The sequence below is a fragment of the Schistocerca serialis genome, chromosome 8, assembly GCF_023864345.2.
Source record: "Schistocerca serialis cubense isolate TAMUIC-IGC-003099 chromosome 8, iqSchSeri2.2, whole genome shotgun sequence".
In the NCBI taxonomy this organism is placed as follows: Eukaryota; Metazoa; Arthropoda; class Insecta; order Orthoptera; family Acrididae; genus Schistocerca; species Schistocerca serialis.
Genome location: NC_064645.1, coordinates 309,285,444 through 309,310,395, shown reverse-complemented (window position 1 = coordinate 309,310,395; position 24,952 = coordinate 309,285,444).

Below are 24,952 nucleotides of genomic sequence, written 5' to 3'. Positions count from 1 at the left end.
AGTGGTCAGCCACTCTCCTTTCCTTGTGCTGTTCTTTTAGCTCTTTTGTGTTTTGTTTTCCCACTGTTTTAATTTCTTGATTAGATATCTTGCCTCCACATTGGTTTTAATGCATGGGAGAGTGCCTGTGCGATAGTCATTGTGTGGTTGTTTCGTGTGCATGCGTGTAAGACAATTTTCGTTCTTTTCCACATTCGTTTGTTTTCATCGATGTCAGGGCGCTGATAACCTCGCCGTTGGGCGCCCGTAAGTTCCAAACCACACACACACACACACACACACAATAGGGAGGTATATTTAAGAAACAAATCAATGACACTTGGGTCTATTCATTTTTGTAGTTGAGAGGTAATCTCAGGAGTCGTGTGTCGACACGCATTCGGTAGGGCGATTGATGCGTAAAGCTATCATCGTCTTGCTGGAGTGTATCGGGAATAGATTATTGTGGCATTCATGCCTGTCTGCCATGGGCGCTGTAAACTGTAAAACGTCAACTATGTTAAATTTATCACTAAATGCGTTGAAATAGGATCAACGTGCTTCTGTTCTGTTCTTGGCTGCCGAAGGATAATCACCGATAGACACCAATCAGAGATCGATGAATATCTATGGGGCAGCATGTGTGTCGAAAATCATATTTCAGGAATGGTGTGCGAAGTTCCGTTGTATTCGCAATTCGGCACAAGTCGCCGGTAGATCTGGGAGACCAGCGTCTTTCAGTGCAGGAAACAACAAGCGGGTGGATGATGACGCGGTTAGGGCGAACCGGCGTATAATCAATCGTGTGTTAGCAAAGGCTCTCAGCATTAGTTTCGGTAGCAAGCACCATATAACGAGGATAGCCTACCGGAAGGTCTGCAGCCTGTAGATACCCGCGGCAATGAATGCCGAACAAAAAGCCAACCGGATGCCTGTTTGACTGAAGCTGCCTATGTGTTTCAGTACTGAAACTCAATAAAGGAAAAAAATAAATCAGCGAGGCAGTCTGGCATTCACGTTGAGTTGGTTGATATCTCGCTTACAGACATCGTGTTTACGTTGCGTGTGCTTACTTCCCGTTTACGAGTGGACGTTGTTTTCATTTCGTGAGGTTATCCCATGTGACCCAGTTGCTTAATACTTTGATGTTGTTCTTGGTGTCTTGCTCGGTTGTCCGTCATCGTGCTCGTCCTTTTATTCCCGTTTGTCCGTCTTGTTTGTTCGCTGGTCGCTCCCGTTCAGTCAAACGTTGTGTGTCAACAGAGTATCAACCTGCTATTCTCGGTGGTATTAATGTTAAGAAATAAATACATAAAAATAAAAAAGAAAGAAAAGGAAAATAAATAAACTATGTTCATTGCACCTCTACTCCACCTTCCCTACGCTTTCCTTGGTTCCTGGAGTATGGGTTGCGACCCCTTCTCGATTTGCCCCTCCCCCCCTTTGGCAGCGGGGAAGATCCTTGAAAAAAAAAAGAAAGAAAGGAATTTGGTAGTGCTTGAGATCGTCGAAACTAAAGTGCCAGATTGGAACATTACTGATAACAGTTTTTTTTATACGTGAAACTGTTAAATGGTTAATTGGAAGAATATTTTCCTGACATGTAAAAGGTGTTTTCGGAGTTTGTAGCAATGTTGTTTTGGCAGTCTGCTTTCGCTTCGTTAGTTGATAGTAGCAAATCTACAGAGTACATTTGTATAAACAGGTGTTTTGTTATCTGTACAAATGTACGTTACAGGTTTGCTACTTTCAACCAACGAAGCGAAAGCAGACAGCAAAAATTACATTACTACAAACTCCGAAGCGTCCTTTTACATGTCAGAAATATGTTCTCCCTTATAACAACTTCACGCGTAAACTCTTTTAAAAAGAATCGCCATCAGTGGGCTTCGAACTCGGGACGTTTAGGACGACGAGGTAACGCCTTACCTACTCACCTACCAGAGCTCTCTGTTATGTTTCATTACAGATACGCTTCTCCTATACTCCATTGTGATGGTGTTACTTTTAATTATCGTTAATGCATGTTCTACTGGACGACAGCACCAAGCACGAAGTAAATCGGTGTTTTGGTTGATACTCTATTGACACACAACGTTTGGTAGCGATTTGTGTGTCTGATATATGGAGGTTTGGGTGTAAGTATGAGAAATAAAGATACAATTTAGATTTTCTAACTTTTATTTGCGTGTTGCCGAGTCCACGATCTTCAGTGTTCTTAATTGGATGCAGTAGATATATCAATAACAAGAAAGGCGTAACTGAAGTATAATTATGTAAACGTGCTAAAGTATGATGTGCATATAAATTACAAGATCTACAACTATACAAAAATAGCTGATAGACCACATAATTTCCTCATTCTGCAACGGGAGCAAATTGAGCACTGGTGTAACACGGATAAGGACATACAGTAAACACAACTAGAGGTTTTTTTTTAGAATCTCAAATATTTGCACACGATGTATTCATCATTGAATTATTCATTGAAAGAAAATGATTAGGGTTATTGCTACTAGGGTAGTGTAATACCTGAGGTAGACAACATGAATTCAGCAAAGATTGATGGATGTGAATGCTAACCTTGGCCGTTTTCCCCTATGAGGCATTATCTGTATTCTTCACTTTTCAACTCTAAATAAAATAGTGAATGATTTTAGTAGGCTGAAGGAACGAATTAAGATGATGCAATTGTGATTACTCTATATCCAAGTTATCGATTAAGGATCCAAAAAGTTGCCACCTGATTAAAGGAATTTCTAGAGCCGTGCTCAAACATCATCCTATTGTCAATCTAGTTTAAAAATACCAAATTCAAACAGAAATTAACTCTGTTTCTCAAAACCATGCTAACACTGCGATTAACATGTTTCTTCAGTCAAATGCTGAAACCTACTGGGAGCTTGCAGAAACGAAAGCATGTGATGAACAGAAAGCACGTGGTGTGAAGTATAAGCTACAATCGTGGACAGCAAATTTACTCACATTCTTGAGCTAGAAAAAAATAAAATTTGTATGTAGCGTATACGCATCATAAGGAGTGTGTAGAATATTTGAGGCCCCTATTACAAAAAAAACAAAACATGAACACTTATTGGAGTGGGAGCCATCACTTTCACAAGGTTTTTCAGTAAAGAGTTTTTGTGTGTTTCCAAGTAATTGTAGGAAAACAGGTAATTACTTACGTCTCCTTCCTTCTTGTGTATTCTGACAGTCTCAGAGAGGTTATCCCTGACATCTAACAAATGTAAGTGGGTACGATGAACTACGGTTCATATGAATAAGTGCCAAGATAGTTTTCAGCTTCCTGTTAGTCTGAAATTCTCGAAGACAGAGAACCTTCTAATTACTGGCTGGATCGCAGCGTCGCATTGACTTTACGCGCAGTTTCCGCACCCACAGCTGGAAATCGGAGGATGGTAGAAAGACATTCATCACAAATCCAGAACCATTGGAATTCTTCGCCAGCTTTCCGACTAAGTCTTCTGAACCAGTCAGATATGATCTGGGGCCCATTGGAATGAAATTCTCATACCTGTTTGGTTATTTCTCAATGCTTATCCTAAAATTTCAAATGTCTGAATATTCATCTTACTGTTACACTTTAGTTTGAATAGATTGGAACAAGCTTTTTGAGTACTAGACTACAGCAGGTTCTGGAGCCTTCCATAAATACCTAAGGTCAGAGCCTCTCGAATAGCTGCCGCTTCTGCAATAAAGATTGAACAACATGATGGGAGACGAAGTTCTTTGGAATACTTCAGCTGCGGGAGAAGTAATACGCATCTTACTGCTGAAGTCTCTTGAAATTAAAAGCAATAAATATAAAAGTGAACAAAGTGCCTCAGTATAGTATAAAGTAGGCAGTGAAACTTGAACTCATTGTGCCAAAGCAATTTTTCATCGTACTGTAAATAGTGAATACTGACATTTTACATCTACATCTATACTCCGCGAGCCACCTTACGGTGTGTGGCGGAGGGTACTTATTGTACCACTATCTGATCCCCCCTTCCCTGTTCCATTCACGAATTGTGCGTGGGAAGAACGACTGCTTGTAAGTCTCCGTATTTGCTCTAATTTCTCGGATCTTTTCGTTGTGATCATTACGCGAGATATATGTGGGCGGTAGTAATATGTTGCCCATCTCTTCCCGGAATGTGCTCTCTCGTAATTTCGATAATAAACCTCTCCGTATTGCGTAACGCCTTTCTTGAAGTGTCCGCCACTGGAGCTTGTTCAGCATCTCCGTAACGCTCTCGCGCTGACTAAATGTCCCCATGACGAATCGCGCTGCTTTTCGCTGGATCATGTCTATCTCTTCTATTAATCCAACCTGGTAAGGGTCCCATACTGATGAGCAATACTCAAGAATCGGACGAACAAGCGTTTTGTAAGCTACTTCTTTCGTCGATGAGTCACATTTTCTTAGAATTCTTCCTATGAATCTCAACCTGGCGCCTGCTTTTCCCACTATTTGTTTTATGTGATCATTCCACTTCAGATCGCTCCGGATAGTAACTCCTAAGTATTTTACGGTCGTTACCGCTTCCAATGATTTACCACCTATGGCATAATCGTACTGGAATGGATTTCTGCCCCTATGTATGCGCATTATATTACATTTATCTACGTTTAGGGAAAGCTGCCAGCTGTCGCACCATGCATTAATCCTCTGCAGGTCCTCCTGGAGTACGTACGAGTCTTCTGATGTTGCTACTTTCTTGTAGACAACCGTGTCATCTGCAAATAGCCTCACGGAGCTACCGATGTTGTCAACTAAGTCATTTATGTATATTGTAAACAATAAAGGTCCTATCACGCTTCCCTGCGGTACTCCCGAAATTACCTCTACATCTGCAGATTTTGAACCGTTAAGAATGACATGTTGTGTTCTTTCTTCTAGGAAATCCTGAATCCAATCACAAACCTGGTCCGATATTCCGTAAGCTCGTATTTTTTTCACTAAACGTAAGTGCGGAACCGTATCAAATGCCTTCCTGAAGTCCAGGAATACGGCATCAATCTGCTCGCCAGTGTCTACGGCACTGTGAATTTCTTGGGCAAATAGGGCGAGCTGAGTTTCACATGATCTCTGTTTGCGGAATCCATGTTGGTTATGATGAAGGAGATGGATGTATCTGTTTGAACCCAACTGTAGGTACTGTACACTGACCCTAATGCTTTCACTAGCTGAGGGCAAACACGCCTTATTTCCGATGTACACCTTGTGTGCGGAAGACACCCTCATTTGTCGCAGGAGCGTGATTAATCTGTATTGGACTGCTGCCCTACTTGGATTTTAAAATATCTCTCCAAGTACTGACGTCGAACACGCAGCGGAGTTTCAACAACTTCTCCTAATAAGACATTCTTGTAAGTTCATCGCATTGCTCCAAGGCACCCAAGCCTGCATCCGAATTGTACTAAGTCAAACTAATGAAGTGCACCTCTCGCAACGGTATTGTACAACGATCATTCTAATCTATGATGCAGCGGACGAAGACAAAGTTACAGTGTGCACACCGTCAGGTCCCAGCTGCAGGTCTCATTGCATTAATGTTTCTTTTCGTGGTTACATAGTGGACTGAAGAGAACTCTAGGAAATTTCTTAGTCAAAGTCTTAGGTCGTTGGCAGTCTTCCAGTCATTGAACGTGTAAATGTCTCTGCCTGACATTAGGCATAGAGATTTGATCTTTAAGTGTAGAAAAAAAGCCATAATTCATCTGCATACTGGTGAGATTCTACCTCTGGTGTAATAAAGTTCTTCATATCTCGTGTGGATATTAAAAACAGAATAGTGCTCTGATCTGAGCATTTAGGGAGCCCTCTTGAGTTTGTATGAGTAATTTTTTTTAATTCTTACACAGATGGTACTGTGCTTTGGAAAGATTTGAACACAAAACTAAATGAGTCTTCAAGAGCTCTTTTAGTAAACGCCGACAAGCCAACAACGGGATTGGTATGTAGGAAGTTAGACTTGCAGCACAGCTTTAGATGAAGGAACTGAAACCATTATTTGAACTGTTCAGGGAGGAAGTAGACTCTGATTCAGATGTCCATAAGGTTCGTAGAAAAGTCGTGAATGGACGATTTGTCACGAGAGACAGCACAGGACAGTGAGCATAATCCATTCCAAGGACTGAATTCGTAGAGGACTTCCGTATTTAATTTATCTCTTTCATCTGAGACGGGGACATTATGAAATGATCATATATCATATGCGATGACTGCCGGGGAGAATTAATCCAGTTAAGAGGTTATCACAATTTTCAAAACATGATGGTCCGAGCATTTAGCTCCCAGTTTGACGGGTAATCTTCCATAGATGAGAAGATGTTACCCTTCTTACGTTCCAGTACCACGGAGTTCGTAACATGTAACGGAGTGAAATGTCGCTTTTGATACCAGAAGTCTGTCGCATTTAATACTCTGAAGAATGTGTAGTAAGATATTTACACTGAGCCGGTCTCTGGTAAACTTACTTCAGCAACCGCATTCTCACTTTTTGAAAAAGTGCCATTTTGCGTTATTGACGCTCCATTGATTTTCAGGAAAGAATTCCACGTCTCTTGTTGTCGCTTCCATCGTCCAAATAACAGGAAATGTTACCTGATCCTGATTTTTGATGCAATATCGAGCGAGCACAAATATTCACTTTTGGTGGCAAGAATTACGTGAGCCACTATTGTGGCGAAGAGACTCGAAGATAGGAGAGCCGTCGTTGAGGACTATGTGGTGACTGTCTTCCATTACATTAGGTGAGCTCTGTCCTGGGTCTCTTGCAGACGAATTTCCATAAATAGAGGTGTGATCGCTGAAATTCACACAGAGCACCAGCGGCTGCTCAAGTAGGAGCAACAGTTCTTTCCACTCTTACTTCACCTATCTCAGTTCACGGGGATTAAAAACCGGCTAACGGGGTGGATAACACAGAACGTAATTTAATTCATTCTACCGATATCTGCAGTCCTGCGGAAGGGGAACTAATGTGTATATCCGAAAAAGCAAGTTCCTTCCGCAGCAGGACAGCGGCACCCCCTTTGGAGTCGAGTCTGCCTGACCTAATAACAAAAAACCTTCTACAGGTGATATGCCTATCTAGTTTGGATCTTGTTTCAGAAATCCAAGCAGCACGCACATTTTTTAGATGGATTTCTTGTAGCAGGCTCTCTCTGTTGTCTACGGTTCACTGAACATGCCACTGAAGGACCATTAAAACAATGACTGGAAATAATGCTTAGAGTTAAAATTCTTATGTCTCTCGTGTCTAACTCTTTCTGGTAAGGAAATATACCTCAGTTGTTAATATGATACTCCAGATATTATCTCTGAGTTAATTGCAGATGCCATTTGTCGTGGACGTCCTGAACACTGACTCTCTGTTACGGCTTGGTAATATGGAATTCCAGTTGGCCTGGGATAAATGAAGCAGGAGGATACGAGGATACTGTTTGAGCCTCCATTGTGTCTCATAACTCCTCACTTGATGTAACATAAAACTAATTCGAAAACATCTGCATACCGACACTGTTCGATATTGCGCTTCACCACAGAGCCATTGAACGCGACGCATTGCTCGAAGTTTATAATTCATTTTTTCTCAACGTTTGGAAAAATACGTCTATTAACGCAGATTTTATAGTTCAAGAGATTATTCCAACAAAATGAGACAAGGGTCAAGTCCTTGTCAAGGCCAGTCCACAAAAAAATATCTGAACTTTCTGATTGCTATGTAGTCCACGTTTGAGGCGGCGTCATCGTTGTCTTAATGTATCGGCACTTGTTGATGTGTATAGTGATTTTAATTTGGCTTCTCAGATGCTACGCAGCATCTTGTGCTGTTGGTGTCTTCCCTGCAGGAAGAAAACGACAACATATGTGGAGCGCTACACCAGTAGAAAACAGTGGAAGAAAGACCTCGATGCTGGGATAATGGATCTGAACATGGTGAGCAACTCCAAGACGTATCAAAAACGCCACAGCAATCTTAAAGCATTAATTAAATTAGTAACAATGCGTACTCCAATAGAAAAAAATCTGTTCTTTTAACTTCTTTTAACTTTTTTTCAATATTCCAACTATTTGTTTTAGTTTTCTGGAGTATATTAAATCTTAAATTAGACCTTACAAACATACACTCATTTTCGGTGTCTACGTCTAATCCTGGAGAACTGTTGTTAGACTTTATTTGTTGTCTTTACGCTCTCGACGTTAATATAAAATCGATGAGATGGCTGTTATTATTACATTGAATTTCCGGGTGCAGTTCTTTATTTTATGATTGTTGTATCATGTCATGTTCATCTGAACACTCAAGGAGACGCTCTCTTTTATTATTTGTGGTTCACTGTCCAAATCTCTCTGCCATCAGCCATCCACAATCACTTCCCATTAAGAGGTTCAAATCTCCCCTTAAGATAATATGAAGACTTTATGAAGCAACTGTGTTTTCATAGCTAATGAACATATATTTAAATGAGGAGCGTAGTATTATATATTCGAAATATTTGTCTTATAACAGGAAAAATACTAACAATTAAATAAATCCGTATAAATAAAATAATGGGTGTATTATTAATAATTGCAAATCATATAATGTCTGTTCGCTTTCATTATTAATTTCTGCAGCACTATTACCATAAACATACGTTTTAAACGGATTTCGTGTTGAACATATTTGGCTTCAGTTCCCCATGAACTGTGCTACATACAAGCTTTACACATACACTGATCAGCCAGAACATATGACGACCTACCTAATAGCCTTTGGCACGGATAACAGCGCTGTCGCGTCGTGGCAAGGAAGCAGTGACACCTTGACAGGTCACTGGAGGGAGTTGGCACCACATCTGCACACACAAGTCACCCAGTCCCCGTAAATTCCAGGAAGGGGAGCGATAAGCTCTGAAGACAAGTTCGATCACATCCCACGTGTGTTCGGTAGGGTACAGATCTGGCGGGTTGGAGTGTTCGACAAACCACTCCATCACACCACTGACCTTGTGAGATGGTGCACTATCTTGCTGAAAATCCCACAGCTGTCAGGAAACGTAACCGTCATGATGGGGTGTACTTGGTCTGCAAACAGTGTACTCCTGACTGTCACGGTGCCGTGCACGAGCTCCACTCGACCCATAGATGCTCACGTGAATGTTCCCCACTGCATAATGGAGCCTCCGCCATCTTGTGTCCATCCTGCAGTACAGGTGTCGAGGCGCTGTTAACCTGGAAGGCGATGGATTGGCACCCTCCCACCGGCATTATGAAGAAGCTATTGGGATTCATCGGACCATGAAACGCTCTGCCACTGCGCCAACTTCTGTGTCGATGGTCACGTGCCCATTTCAGTCGTAGTTGATGATTTCAGGTGCTAATATTGGCACATGCATGTATCGACGGTTGTGGAGGCCAATCGTTAGGAGTGTTTGGTGCTCTGTGTACTCACATACACTTGTACACTGCGCAGCATTAAAGTCTGATCTTAGTTTCGTCACAGTTCGCCGCCTGTCCTGGTTTTGCAGTCTGACTTCCGTAATGAGTTGTTGCCGCCCAACCTCGCGACGTAAGGACATGGTTTTACCTTGGTTTCGCTGCATTTTGAAGTCATTCACCACAGCACTTGCCGGCCTGAGTGGCCGAGCGGTTCTAGGCGCTACAGTCTGGAACCGCGCGACCGCTAAAGTCGCAGGTTCGAATCCTGCCTCGGGCATGGATGTGCGTGACATCCTTAGGCTAGTTAGGTTTAAGTAGTTCTAAGTTCTAGGGGATTGATGACCCCAGCAGTTAAGTCCCATAGTGCTCAGAGCCATTTGAACGAACCATAGCACTTCTCGAAAACTCGGTAAGTCGTGAAGTTCCCGACATGGTCATGCCGAGCCTCTGGGCCATCACAGTCTGCCCTCAGCCAAACGTAGGTAGAGCGCGCGCCTTTCCTAGTCTACATACGAACAACATTGTCACTGATAGTACATGCACATGCGTGTGTCAGACTAGCAGTCATTCCTTGTCGTGTGATGCCGCTATTGTCTGGACGTGTTTGTATCTATAGTAGTCGGTAGTCGTAATGTTCTGTATGATCAGTGTACGTGACTTCTGCTATGGCAAGAATTAAATATAAAAGCATCATCTACGTAATACCATAACTCCATGACGTTTTTAGGTCATCAGACTCTCTGCTTTTTCATATTGCTTCCTTCGGCTAATATTCTCATGACTGTGAACCTATTCGCATCACAGCTTATTGTCCACTTATTTTATTGTATTCTTTACATACAACCTCACTTGTCCCCTCCATATACCTTTTAAAGATTTAACTGCACCATTTTCTTTTGGCAAGAATGGAGTCATACTAACTCATCAAAATTTCTGGTCACCCTCCATCACGTAAAACTGCTGTAACGTTTTCGTTCTATGTCCACCCATCTATCTATTTTCATTGCTGACTTAAAATTAACTTTTAAAGAATAACATATTTGACCAGTGAGAATTATGAAAAAATGGTTCAAATGGATCTGAGCACTATGGGACTCAACTGCTGAGGTCATTAGTCCCCTAGAACTTAGAACTAGTTAAACCTAACTAACCTAAGGACATCACAAACATCCATGCCCGAGGCAGGATTCGAACCTGCGACCGTAGCGGTCTTGCGGTTCCAGACTGCAGCGCCTTTAACCGCACGGCCACTTCGGCCGGCTGAGAATTATGATTTACTTATTTTAGTGCGATATTGGTTTAGTTTTGAGACCCGGTTGCCTTTTATTACGTATTTATTTGCTGAGTACACGGGGACGCCCGGGTATTTATTTCTCCCAGTTTAGCATTAGAAAGGAAGAAATACACACGTTTCCTGTCTCCTCTCTTCCATCTGCTTCCTCACACACTCTCTCTCTCCAATTGACAACTACGTCACCATCTCCCTCATGCACACCTCCCAAACGCCCCTTCCCTCTGTCTGTCTACTTCTACCACTTCTCTCTGCCCATCTCCTCTTTTCAACTCTCTTTGACCATCTACTAGCCCGGTCTTGCTCCGTTCACTTCCTCCTCCCACACTATGTTCATTTACTCCTGCCCCTTTCTCTCCGTTCATCTTTTTCTCAGAATGTCTCCTGTCCAATGCGCCTGTCCTTCTTCTCTCACTTCCATCTCCTCTTCCCCTCATTCTGTCCATGTCTCGATGTCCATCTCTTCCTTTCGCTCTCCGACTGTCCCTCTCCTCGTCGCTCCTCTCTCGGTCTCACCTGCCTGTATACCCCTGGGACACAATATGACACACACAGAAAATGCCAGGCCTTGCAGGGCAACCTAGATGCTTCTGGTTAACAGCCGTTTTCAAACACACCACCACCCCTGTGGGTGAAAGGATGTGCTTACCCTAGCAGTACTTCTTCCTGGGCAATACGGTAAGTGGTGTGTTTACCAAGACTGGTTGAAACTGCTCCAGTAGTTTAGGAGGAGACGTGGAATATACACACACAAACATACATCCACTTGTATATATGTGTGTGATATGAATTCTGCTCATAGTACGACAGTCATCCTGAGTCAATGATCGTGAAACCATACCACCTGCAATATGGAAAACTCACGTCGCTTCAGAAAGTCAGTTACAAGATTAGGTACAATAGAGAAAGAGAACTAATGACACTCATAACATGTTGGGGGGACAGCGAATCAAAGACGGCGATTTTTTGGCAGAACACACAACAAATCCAACAAGTCTACTAAAGAGACTGCTTGTACTACGCTTATCCGCCTTCATCTGAAGTGTTGCTGTCCAGTGTGGGATTCGCATCAGACAGGATTGAAGAGGGACATCAAAAAGTTCAAAGAAGGGGAGTTCGTTTTGTATCTTCGCAAAGTAAGGGAGTGAGTGTCACGGATATCATACGCGAATTGCGGTGGTAATCATTCAAATAAAGGCGTTTTTCGTTGTGACATTATCTTCTGATGAAATTTCAGTCACCAAGTTTCTCCTCAGAGCGTGAAAATATTTTGTTAGCGCCCACCAAATAGAGAGGAATGATCATCATACTAAAATGAGAGAAATCGGAACTCTTACGGAAAGATATGTGCTTGTTTTTCCCGCACGCTGTTCGACAGCCCAAGGCTAGAGATATAGCTCGACGGTGGCTCTGTGAATCCTCTGCCAGGCCCTTAATTGTGAATTGCAGAGTATGCAAGTAGATGTAAATGTATATGAACACTCGAGAGCAGAAGCAAGGAACGTGTGCGAACAGTCACAGCAAATAGAATACACTTTCCGTCGTTCACCTGTATTTGTTGATGGTTTTCTTCTGCATCCATATGCAGGGAACAGTAAATGACATTTATGAGAACACAGCGCACAGTCACACCAATGTACACCGCTGTAGTACAGCCTCTTCCATTCACTCACAAACACTGAACAGAGACTTCATTGAGGACGCATGTCAACTCTATGGTGGAAGAATATCAGCAGTATATCTATTCCGTAAACACCTGAAAAATGCATTGTGTGTGGCTGTATGTCTGTATGTTGCATATCTCCTCCTAAACCACTGGATCGATTTCAATCAAGCTTGTATACATATCATTTTCTGCCTGGAAAGAATGGCTATGTGTGTAATAACCCACCTATCAAAAGATGAGAGGAGTACGGTACGGGGGGGGGGGCGGGGGGGTAAAAAGCAGTGTAACCCATAACACGCGAATAACCATACTCCATGCTTTCAGTATTTGATTTGAGAATGAGAGCACTCAGTGACTTGCAGATTCTTCTCGTTGACAGCCATGGGAAATGAAGAAAGGAAATCAATTTGCCGTTTCTACATTTTCGCTATTCGCACAGCATCACGTTTTAATTTATTAGTAAGTCGAATCTCTAGAGTATTCCTATGTGTTAGTTATATGCCATACTACGTGAGTCAGCAATGACAAAAACAAAACACCCACAGTTTATGGAGTACGGACGCTTCAGAGAGAGAAGGGAGCCAGGATATCCATCTTCGAGATCTTTCCCTGTCAACCGACTCCAGGACCTGCCCCTCACGTCAAGAAAGAAGAGGAGAATATGGACGACACTCAGAAGGACGGCCGTGCGGAGGTGAGCCAACATCAGTACTATCGTGTGTGCATCGCATTATCAGTCACTCTCCCAGATAGCTCTCTCATTTTTATACGTAGGACTAAGTAAGGAACGCACTTTGTTTTAATCCATTAATACTAAATAGCAGTGGTTACAATATCCTAAAATAAATGACACACAACGGAATGATATTGCTGTGGAAAGCAAACTTCCGTCGTAAAATTAAAAGGATACGGAATATACCATTCGTTTGGAACACAAGCTAAAAACGAATGTTAACAGTTGATTCAGTCTTACGTGATTTCCCATGTGCATTCGACATGCTACTTCAAGTGTCCAGTACACGATGTACGATCATACGCAGTGTTAGCTTCAATACCTGTGCATGAAACTAAGTGCTGCTACGAATTGCAGTGGGCATATGCTGTCGGTAATAAGAGGCACAATGCCGACTTCAATTTCTATTCATAAGTCGCAGGAAAAATATACACGATACCAATGCGACGTAATACGGTTTACAGTTCCAGTGTTTGTGGCCCCCATCAATGCGAAACATGACGAATATTTAAAGAAAATATGTAACCAGACCAAACCACACGAAGGTATGACAGAGAGTTGTATAGTGTGGGGGGCTCTTAAACAAAAGATAATGATGAAGACGTGATCTCTTTTTCTAGTCTTCCAGAATGTGAATTCGTGGTAGATTGGGCGGCGTCATACAGCTTTACACGTATATTCACGTGACGATTAGAGGATCAAGTGAGAGAAATTAGGGTGGCAACAGAGAGTATTATAAATACAAATGTAAGTTCTCGCTAGGAAATTTTCTTGTTTACAATTGCCTGCGTATTTTACTATGTTCTTGCTGTACGTAGGCTTCTGCTCTGCTGTCGCAATTAGTGAACAAAGATGCATCACAAACGTTGTATACAAAACGGATCACAGACAATGTCTATCTTTTTCGACTCATATGTCTAATGACTTGTTTCAGCTTTCTTCATGTGTTGTGTACTACACAGTGCGCGGATAACAATCAGGTGTTTATACACTTAACTTTGCACACCTTCACATTCTTCCCGTTTCAAGTGCGGGGTTCATTATTCCTGGATGCCTTATCATTATTTGTGTCAACCAGCCTTTATTCTGTTAAGTGTGCTCCATTAAAACATTCTGTACCCTTTTCATTAGTGTGCCTCTCAGTTCCATATCTATATTTGACATATTAATTTTTGACAAACGCCTATAGTATCGCATTTCACATTCGTTATTAGCCACAATTATGGTCTGCTTAATTAATACACCATCTGTTTAACAAATCTAAGTCAGTTGTCTAAAGTTTCCTTCAATTAGACATATGGCATCCTAGCTGAATAAGCGATGGTAAAATCAAACCATCTACAGGGCCACGCTGTTGGGCGCGTTAAGAAGAGAAAGCAGCGTCGCAGTCGCCGCTAGAGATGTGGGAATAAACTGGTCGTTGCGCCGCAGGAGGGCCCTGCTGGGGTAAGTCAGCGTCATTACTGCCACGAAGAGCAAGCAGGAAGAGACGGACAGGCAGGATGAGACCTAAGAAACAACATTTACTTCTGAAACTGCACTCGTTGCAAAATGAGCCACTCTGCCAGATCAAGTCTATCGAGAATTTCTGATGCTCCAGACATGCCTCCTTGTCCATAAATTCAGGAAGAACAGTTTAAGGGATTCACTTTATTACAATCAAATGATAGATTGGTTACAAGACAATGATGTAAATCGTGGGTCGTACGGGTAGTTATTATTGTGGGATAGTAAGGCCCGATGAAAAATATCCACGGGTTCGCATTACAACGCTTATGTGAAACACAGCAGCTTCAGACAGCTTCATTTGCACAAATTATAGATCTGCAGCTGTGGCCAACGACTGCCGCGAGTCGGAGACACATCCGTCCATCAGTATGGCAGATTTGAGGTAATGGTGTAAGACTAGCGAAAGGGATCCAGTGTCGACGAATTCATTGTAGATGTAGTTCGCAGTGTGGAATGACGGGGAGTGAAACTGTTTGACTTATTTTTAACGCAAGTATGCCGATAACCGTTTTCTGTGTTTTGCGTAAATACGGGGGACGTGAATTTAACTGAGCACATACTGATGAGCCACTCTGCCAGATCATCTCTATCGAGAATTTCTGATGCTCCAGGCTTGCCTTCCAGACTACATATTCAGGAAGAACTGTTTAAGGGATTCACTTTATTACAATCAAATGATAGAATGGTTTCAAGACAATGATGTAAATCCTGAACTGGAATCAGAGAAGCGCAATAGATTGGCCGACATGAATTTAACTGAGCACATACTGATTTCGAGTAGTGCGCGTTAAGCAACTCGACCTATCACCTGGTTAAAGTTGCTTGTGGAAATACCACCTTTGTTCAGCTTGTCTCTTACAGCGACATGAAATGTCGCTTATGTATCAGACTGGAGAGCTGAACTGCTCGATTACTTGGCTCAGCAAAGGGTGAACTTAAGTACCTCTAGCACCAATTTGATTGAGCCTTTAGCTATTTGCTAGCAAGGAAAGAGAAAGTTAGCTACACGGTAACTATAAATCGTAGTGTCCTATGGTCGCCCAGCCAGTCCCAAACTGAGCACAAATACTTGCGCCAGGACCTATCGCATCAAAGATAATACTGCCATGTACGTAAAGATATAGGTATAAGCGATATTAGCCCTAACTGTTTGCGGAACTGAACACTTGAGTAGGATACACTCGTACGAAACCACAAGCTGAAAATCAATGACGCCCCAAATACCAGTGGCCCTTATGAGGCAGTAAGGAACCTATAAAGAGCACTCGGAACCAATTACAACAATTCGACGATTTATGCGTTCAAGAAAGTGATGACATCTAACGTACATGGTAGAAGCGAAATGACTACCTTAAAATAGCAGAAAACTTGGTAAGAATTAGTCGAAGTTAATCAGACTTCGAGTACATTCCAACTGTATTAATGAAATCCTCTGTGACTGACACAAATGGCATAGTGAAATCAACTTAAGTTTTTTAAAACAGACATGACACATGAAGAGCATCAGTGCAGTCTTTTCTGGTTTATTACAACCCCATCAACAACAATTCACGTGATGAGATAAGCGTGAGATTCAAACTGCGTAACTTACCCAGACTATTTGTGTGAAATAGTAGTAATAACAGTCGGTAGAGAACATACGAAGTCAATGGCACAGCTCGTAAAAATGTGTTACTGACTCTCACTGGACACAATCAGAGATGGCCCAAGAGCCTTGGTGCAGGTTCTGAAGGGCTTACTCCGAAGATCAAACCAGATGTCATCCCATTTTTAAGTCCACTTCATCCGCGATCAGCATAATAACTGAAGTTTTAGCACGTAAAGATACTAGTTAAGAGCAAGAACACTGTACACAGATATAAAGGAATCTAATATAACAGGTGTGAACTGATGAAATTGAGTTGCGTTAACAACCTTACAGCAGATACAGGGGATCTGATACAATACAGGAACAGCGTGAAAATCTACTACGTGTCACTAAATACACTACAGGCCATTAAAATTGCTACACCACGAAGATGACATGCTACAGATGCGAAATTTAACCGACAGGAAGAAGAAGCTGTGATATGGCGTGTCACCCGGCGTGATGGTATGGGGTGCCATTGGTTGCACGTCTCGGTCACCTCTTGTTCGCATTGACGGCACTTTGAACAGTGGACGTTACATTTCAGATGTGTTACGACCCGTGGCTCTACCCTTCATTCGATCCCTGCGAAGCCCTACATTTCAGCAGGATAATTCACGACCGCATGTTGCAGGTCCTGTACGGGCCTTTCTGGATACAGAAAATGTTCGACTGCTGCCCTGGGCAACACAGTCTCGAGATCTCTCAGCAATTGAAAACGTCTGGTCAGTGGTGGCCGAGCAACTAGCTCGTCACAATATGCCAGTCGCTACTCGATGAACTGTGGTATCTTCTTGAAGCTGCATGGGCAGCTGTACCTGTACACGCCATCCAATCTCTGTTTGACTGAATGCCCAGCCGTATCAAGGCCGTTATTACGGCCAGAGGTGGTTGTTCTGGGTACTGATTTCTCAGGATCTGTGCACCCAAATTGCGTGAAAATGTAATCACATGTGAGTTCTAGTATAATATATTTGTCCAATGAATACCCTTTTATCATGTGCATTTCTTCTTGGTGTAGCAATTTTAATGGCCAGTAGTGTATATGCCATGCCAGCTCAGTAAGTAACTATAAGATCAAACCACCGACAGGTCCACGTTATTGGGCGCTTCAAAGTGAATAACGTCGTAGAAGATAATCCACCGTCTAAAGATCAAGATAGCGACCTGACTACACAAGGAGAGATTTTCTGCAAGGAACAAGAGATAATACTGTTCAATACGCCGCAGGAGGGCCCCAGTGAGGTAAGTAGACATCGTTTCTAACATTAAGAGTATGCGCGTGAGACCGATGAGGAAACAGTTACATCTGTGAACTCACTGCGGAATCAGCCACTTACGCAGGTGATATCAATCGAGAAAATCTCATTATTTGTACGTATCTCCATGACTGTAAAATACAGTTGTCCCTCATCTTTACATGAAGTATTAACAGACTGATTCACGATATTAGAATTCAATAGTATAGAAACCGATGTGTTCGTAGACCCAAATGTAAATGAGAAGTACTACTCAGGGAATGTAAGATTCCGTTGTAAAACTGTCACGGGTTCGGCAAATATTACTCGTGTTACAGACACTTGCCAATAACGACTGTGAGACCGCCAACTGTAGAACTCCGTCATGACGGGTCTCAGCGCCGGGTAGAGTGGCCGAGCGGTTCTAGGCGCTACAGTCTGGAACTGCGCGACCGCTACGGTCGCAGGTTCGAATCCTGCCTCGGGCATCGATGTGTGTGATGTCCTTAGGTTAGTTAGGTTTAAGTAGTTCTAAGTTCTAGGGGACTGATAACCACAGAAGTTAAGTCCCATAGTGCTCAGAGCCATTTGAACCATTTGACGGGTCTCAGTGGTCCGAATTCTGCTACCAGTCGGAGACACAGCCTTTATCAGTATTGCATGTACCAGGCAACGGTGTAATATCAGCAGTTGAATTTCAGTTTCCGACAAAGTCGTAATTGACCTAGTGCAACTTATGGTACTTACTTTGGAATACCATTTACGATTGGCATGTCTCTTACAGAGATGTAAGACTTCGCCAAAATAAAACATAGGAGACAATCTGAGTAGCCGTCTTTCATTGTTTGCAGATGATGCTGTCATTTACCGTCTTGTAAGGTCATCAGTCATCAGATGATCAATATGTCTTGAAAAATGATTTAGATAAGATATCTGTATGGAGCGAAAAGTGGCAATTGACACTGAGTAAAGAAATATATGAAGTTATTCACATGAGTATCGGTACTAAAAGAAATCAGCTAAATTTCGATTAAGCGATAAGTCACACAAACCTGATGGCTGTAATTTCAGATAAATACTTAGGGACTACAATTACAAATAACCTAAATTGGAACGATCACATAGATAACATTGTGGATAGGGCGAACCAAAGACTATGATTCATTGGAAGAACACTTACAAGGTTCAACAGATATACTAAAGAGACTGCTTACACAACTCTTGTCCGCTCTATTCTGGAGTATTGCTGTGCGGTGTGGGATCCGCATCAGGTGGGACTGACGGATGACATCGAAAAAGTACAAAGAAGGGCAGCTCGTTTTGCACTATCGTGAAATAGGGAAGATAGTGTCACAGACATAATACGTGAATTAAAACAAAGGCGTTTTTCGTTGCGACGGGATCTTCTCATGAAATTTCAATCACCAGTTTTCTCCTCCGATTGCGAAAACATTCTGTTGGCGCCCACCTACATAGGGAAAAATGATCATCACGATAAAATAAGAGAAATCAGGGCTCGCACAGAAAAATTGAAATGCTCGTTTTTCCCGCCTGCCGTTCGAGAGTGGAACGGTAGAGAGACAGCTTGAAGGTGGTTCATTGAACCCTCTGCCAGGCACTTTATTGTGAATAGCAGAGTAATCACGTAGATGTAGATGTAGATGTAGATCCTACTGAATGATAGCTGAAAAATTCTACTGGTCGCTAGTGAGGATAAGAACGTCTGGCTTCTGTGCGATTGCTGCCGTTGTCATTTGCTATCAAAGAAACCGGAAGTTCTTTAGATGCTGCTCTGTAATGAAAATCTGGACCACAGTAGCATACACTCGTCTGGTCAGTCACACCTTAAACAGTCACATTAACTCAAAGAAATATCACAATCAAGGGCAAAACCTCCTGTGTAGTTACACACAACTAAGTACAATTAGGCAAACCTCTTAGTGGAGCAGAGCATTTCTGCGTGCTACGCAGGAGTCAGTGGGTGTGAAACCAGGAGCTGGAAATAATTGACGCCATGAATACCGGTACCACCAAGAACATGTGAAGCGGTAGAGGACGGAAGAGGCAGTCACAACAGTTACAACACTTCAACGATTGTTGCCTACAAGAAGATTATTATATCCCATCTAACACGGATGGTACATCTAGTACTTTCAATTGATAAAGGTAATTTGGTATGATCTCTTGAAACAATTGAGTAGGATATATTCGCCCTCATAAACATTCCAACTGCGTAAATAAATGATCGTCTGACCTAAACAGAGATGTTCCACAAGAATATTGTCATCTCTCTTCCAAAACTGCTCACACAATGAGAGCACAATTCGATCCAATTTCGTGGGGTCTCCTCTGCTCTGTTACAACACTTCTTCGAACATTGAAACAAACGTCATCTTGTAAATGGATTGTCAATCCATACCATCAATTTCACTTGATAAGAAGTGCAGTGGCCCACGTTATGAGGAAGTATTACTGTCTCTCGTTGAGGCGAAAGTAGATTTCCCACGTGTCTCCAAGCAGGCTCTGCTAGAGATACTATGAAGACGAAACTGGAAGTCATTCCATCTGTATGTCCACATTAGTTTTCAACACTATAATACTTAAGTTTTGGAACCCGAAGGTAATTAACAAGGTATTACCACATCCTCAATGGATGCTAGTCTATAAAGTGGAATTACTTTGTTTTCTACAGATTAGGCTGCTTTAGAATTAAGCTGTTTAAGTTACAGCTAGAACAATAGTGAGGATTATACTGTGTTCCAGCCTGAGCAACAAGTTTGAGGTAAAGCCTACAAATTATGATCTGATGTATTAAAAGCATTTAGTTTGACACAGCTGTCGCGGATTGACAAAAAAATTTACTCATAGGTAGAAGTTAACAGAGCAGCGTGTGCGAGATACACAATTTGATCAAAAGTGTCCCGACATCTGGTTGAAAGTGACTTACAAGTTCATGGCGCCCTCCATCGGTAATGCTGGAATTCAATGTGGTGTTGGCCAACCCTTCCACTCTCGCAGGCATAAGTTCAATCACGTGCTGGAAGGTTTCTTGGGAAATGGAAGCCCATTCTTAACGGATTGCTGCACTGAGGAAAGGTATGGATGTCGTTCGGTGAAGGCTGGCACGAAGTCGGCGTTCTAAAACATCCCAGACGTGTTCTATAGGATTCAGGGGAGGACTCTGTGCAAGCCAGTCCATTACAGGGATAATATTGTGTGTAGCCACCCCACCACAGGCCATGCACTATGAACAGGTGCTATTCTGTCTTGATACATTATGCCATTACCTCTCTCAGCATGTCAAAAAATCTGTCGCCAGTGTACTCAGTCAAATATTTACTCTTGATCGATGTAGGCAATATACAGAGGGTCTAGGAGGAATGGTCTATATTCAGAGATACGACAGGGACCATCATTTGAAGCAAAAGAGGCTAGCAAACATGGACTTTAACCTTGTGCCTCGCAGTGCATTCATAACTTAGTCTGGGCGCTAATGACCATTGTAGTTGTGCGCCTTGAAAAAAAAAAAAAAAACAGTAAAGCTGCACAAGTGCCCAAAGTTCTGAAAGAGAGCACTTTACAGCCCATATTTGCAGGAATTATTTTTCTTGATTTGGATTTGGGTCATACTTATCCCCCTCAAAATATAGAAGGCCAGGACGTTGCAGTAGAAGAGATTTTGTTACAATATCGAAGATGAAGCGTTCGTAGCTGCATTTCAGAGCCCATGTTTAGTAGACTTTTAAGCTACGAATGATCGTTCCTGCCATACGCCTAAATACTGACCATTCCTCCTACGACACTCTGCTGCATTCTTGGCTCTTGCTTAGTCTTGTCTCAGGTATTAGCCGTAACCTGAGTATTGCTTCTCGTGTGCCTATAGCTCCTCTAAAGCCAAACTTATCTTCCATGTCTTGTACACCTATTCTTTCGTCAGTCCGCGTTACAAAGATAGAGGTCGAGATCTGGGTGGCATGTGTTCTCAAACTGAGGGTGCTACATTGCTCACACTTGCGTTGGAGCTGTAACTATTCTTCGAAGTCTGTTCGATGTTCCCTGGTTTCGTATGTAATTTGTATGAAATGGAACAGTTCTTCATGCAGCTGTTTCCTAGCAGTCTTGACGAGTTCTGCTGGTTTATCACCATCTTTGGTGGCTTTCCCATATTTTAGCTGCTTGACTACGAGATAAAATTGATCACGTGGGGAACAGACTCCCTCCTCTTCCGGATTGCTTGCCTCAACGTTCTCCAGTTCCTTATCTTCACTATTTCTTGTATACGGCTTTTCAAGGCATTGTTTCCACCATTCTAGTGCATCTTTATTATCATAGAACAAGAACCACATGAGGATGTAGCAGGTAGCTTGAAATACATTAAAGGGTTACGAAAATATACTCCACTTATTGAAACAGATATAACACGTCCACATAGCGGCAAAGTGAAAATATCCTGGATGTTACACCATACATCGTGCGCAACATAAAAAATTACAATAGACGTGTTATCAAATGCCATGATAATAAGTCTAGAATAACCAATTACAGAAAATTAGGAAAATGAAAGTGTGCTGAATGTTAGAATGGTAATGAAGCTGTTGAATGTGGAGTTATATGATCTGCTGTTTTAATACTTACGATGAGTTAGCCACTACTACCAGAATGCACCACGATAGAATCTTTTTCGCGCGATGGTATATCCATGCAGTCTAGGTCTCTCTTCTTCAATGAATAACATCAGTACGGCCATTTCCTCTTGGTAAGTATGAGCCAGGCAACTGTTAGAAAATCTTCACGTGGTGATGTTGTTGATAGTGCGGTCTTCCGTCTGAGTATGATGAGAGGCAATTTCTCACGGTAGTCTATCCTGCGACAGGCTCTTTGCCTCTCCGTAAGTGCAGCAGCCGACATTCATTTCAATCTGCATACTGTGTTCAACTCGTCTTCTACCTGTACAAATTTTACAACCCTTCCACGTCCTCTCCCCACACACGATCTTCAAAATGGTTCAAAATGGCTCTGAGCACTATGGAACTTAACTTCTGAGCTCATCAGTCCCCTAGAACTTAGAACTATTTAAACCTAACTAACCTAAGGACATCACACACACCCCTGCCCGAGGCAGGATTCGAACCTGCAACCGTAGCGATAGCGCGTTTCCAGACGATAGCGCCTAGAACCGCTCGGCCACACCGGCCGGCCCATTTACGATCTCGCACCAACTTTTAACAACATACGATCCTTTGATACCCCACGATGCATACTAGAAATTGATCCCAGCTTTCAATCTAATTGTGTGATAAAAGACGTTCTCCTCCATTTCGATTCATTTTCTTCTCGCAATTTACACCCTGTACCCAGTTTATCTTTAGTACTCTCCTGTATAAATATATCAAAGCTATATATTCCATTCTTTCTGAACTATCTTCAGCGTTCCACTCATGTACATGGCTACACTATAGACAAATACCTCGAGAGAGGTCTTCCTAGAACTGAAATTACTATTATAGGTTAACTAATTTCTGCTTTTCAGAAACGTCTTTCTTGCTATTCACATCCTGATGTTTACAAGTCCTCTACTTCGCTAATAATCTGTTACTTTTATCCAAACAACAAATCTCAGTTTACTTCTCTCAGTGTCATTCGTTAATATTTTTCCACCTTCAACTCCTAATTCAATTCCACGACATTTTACTATCCTACTTTTACTTTTGCTAGTATTCATTGATAATCTCTTTTCAAGACATTACTCATTTCATTCAACTGATAATCAAAGGAACATTGGTGTATCTTACAGAACAGTAATGTCATGAACCCAACTTAAAGTTCTATTTTTTCTACCTGAGCCTTAATCCCCATATCTAATTTCTGTCTATTTTCCGTACTGCTTGCTGAATTGCTAGGTTACAAACGTATCTCACTCCCGTCTTCACTGCTGTACGCCTCAGAGATCCTGAGACCTTCATAATTGCACTTTGTTTTATGCACAAGTTTTGTACCACATCACTCCCTGTGTTTTATCCCTGTGACCCTCAGAAATTGAATTATTAACGATTTACTGTTGCTTTGCAGCAGTCTGTCTTCAGAGTCGTAAGGGTGCAAATGACTTGGAAACTTGTGAGCATTTGGTCTGTCTGGGAAAGTGATTATTACATGTTTTGGAAAGTCTGAGTGTATTTCGCGTGGAACACCTTTTTCAGGCGCTCTACCAGTGATCTTAACAATTTTGAAACACTGTACTGTACGCCAAGAGCCTTTCTTCGAATTGAGTCTTTTACCGCTATGTGAAACTCTTTTCAGTGTACCATATTTCACTTCTAATCTTCTTCCACATCCTTTTTTAAGTTGGTTTACTTTGTAGGACCCATTCAAATGTTAAATCCAGCTTTCAGCCTTCCATCCTTTGGTTCGTATTGGCTTGCCAGGTAAGCGTTTGATATTTTTAAATCAGAATCTCTCTCCTCTAACGGTTTCCATAATTTTCCCATATATGGTGTCTAACTTTCCGATTGTTAAACACGCTTCTATTGTTTCGCATTTCTTCCGCATCCAGCCTTGTTTTCCCGTTTTCTGCTTACTGCAATACTTATTTTTACTAGCTTGTATTCACGTTTGAGGCTACATTTTCTGTTTCTCTTTTTTTAATTTTCTTCTTTTAACAGTTAAAATCAGCATCTGGTGAATTAGGCAAGAATTCTATTGGAAATAATCTGTTTGCCCATTTGATTCTCTACTGCCCTCTCTATTTCATGTATTCCATTCGTCTTCTAATGCAGTGTTTCCCCTTTCTCAGTGGGTTTTGGACTTACCTCGGACCATTTTTCCAGATTTCAAACTTTCTGCAGCTTCTACAGTTTCAATTAGCCGTTTATATTCAACAAAGTATGGATATAGTCCATAACTGCTCCTGGGAAGAGATACGAGTTTAAAATCTGGTTTTCAAATCCATGTCTTGTTAATACACATTCTGAGCGGCATTGAAAACATAGGGAATAAGAGCAAATGGGGAATTCTGCGCCATTTGCGAATCCACAGACCACATAACGCTTGTAAATGACGCATTTCTTCGTCGGATGGTAGTGTCATTTTCCGAGTCTATACTAGCACTACTGAAGTCGAAAAGACCGACATACATAAAATTTGTATCTCGTACTTCAGTTGACCTGTACACCTGGTGCTAGACGAAAAAGCGACATATGTAACAGTAACGTGATTTACCTATATAGGTCAGTTGAAGTACAGAATACACATGTCGTAACTGACTTTATTTATCATTCGCTGATACCAATTAGTATCACATTCTTCAGTTGACTTATACAGCTTAACAGAAGATTGGGCTACAAATTTCACTGCTATTGGTTTTCTTGTCGTCTCTAGCAAGACTGTGATAAATTTCAGTCGATATTATTAGTACCGAAGCCAAAAATAAATTGTATCCCATACTGCTGTTGACCTACATAGATCGACAGGTTGCCA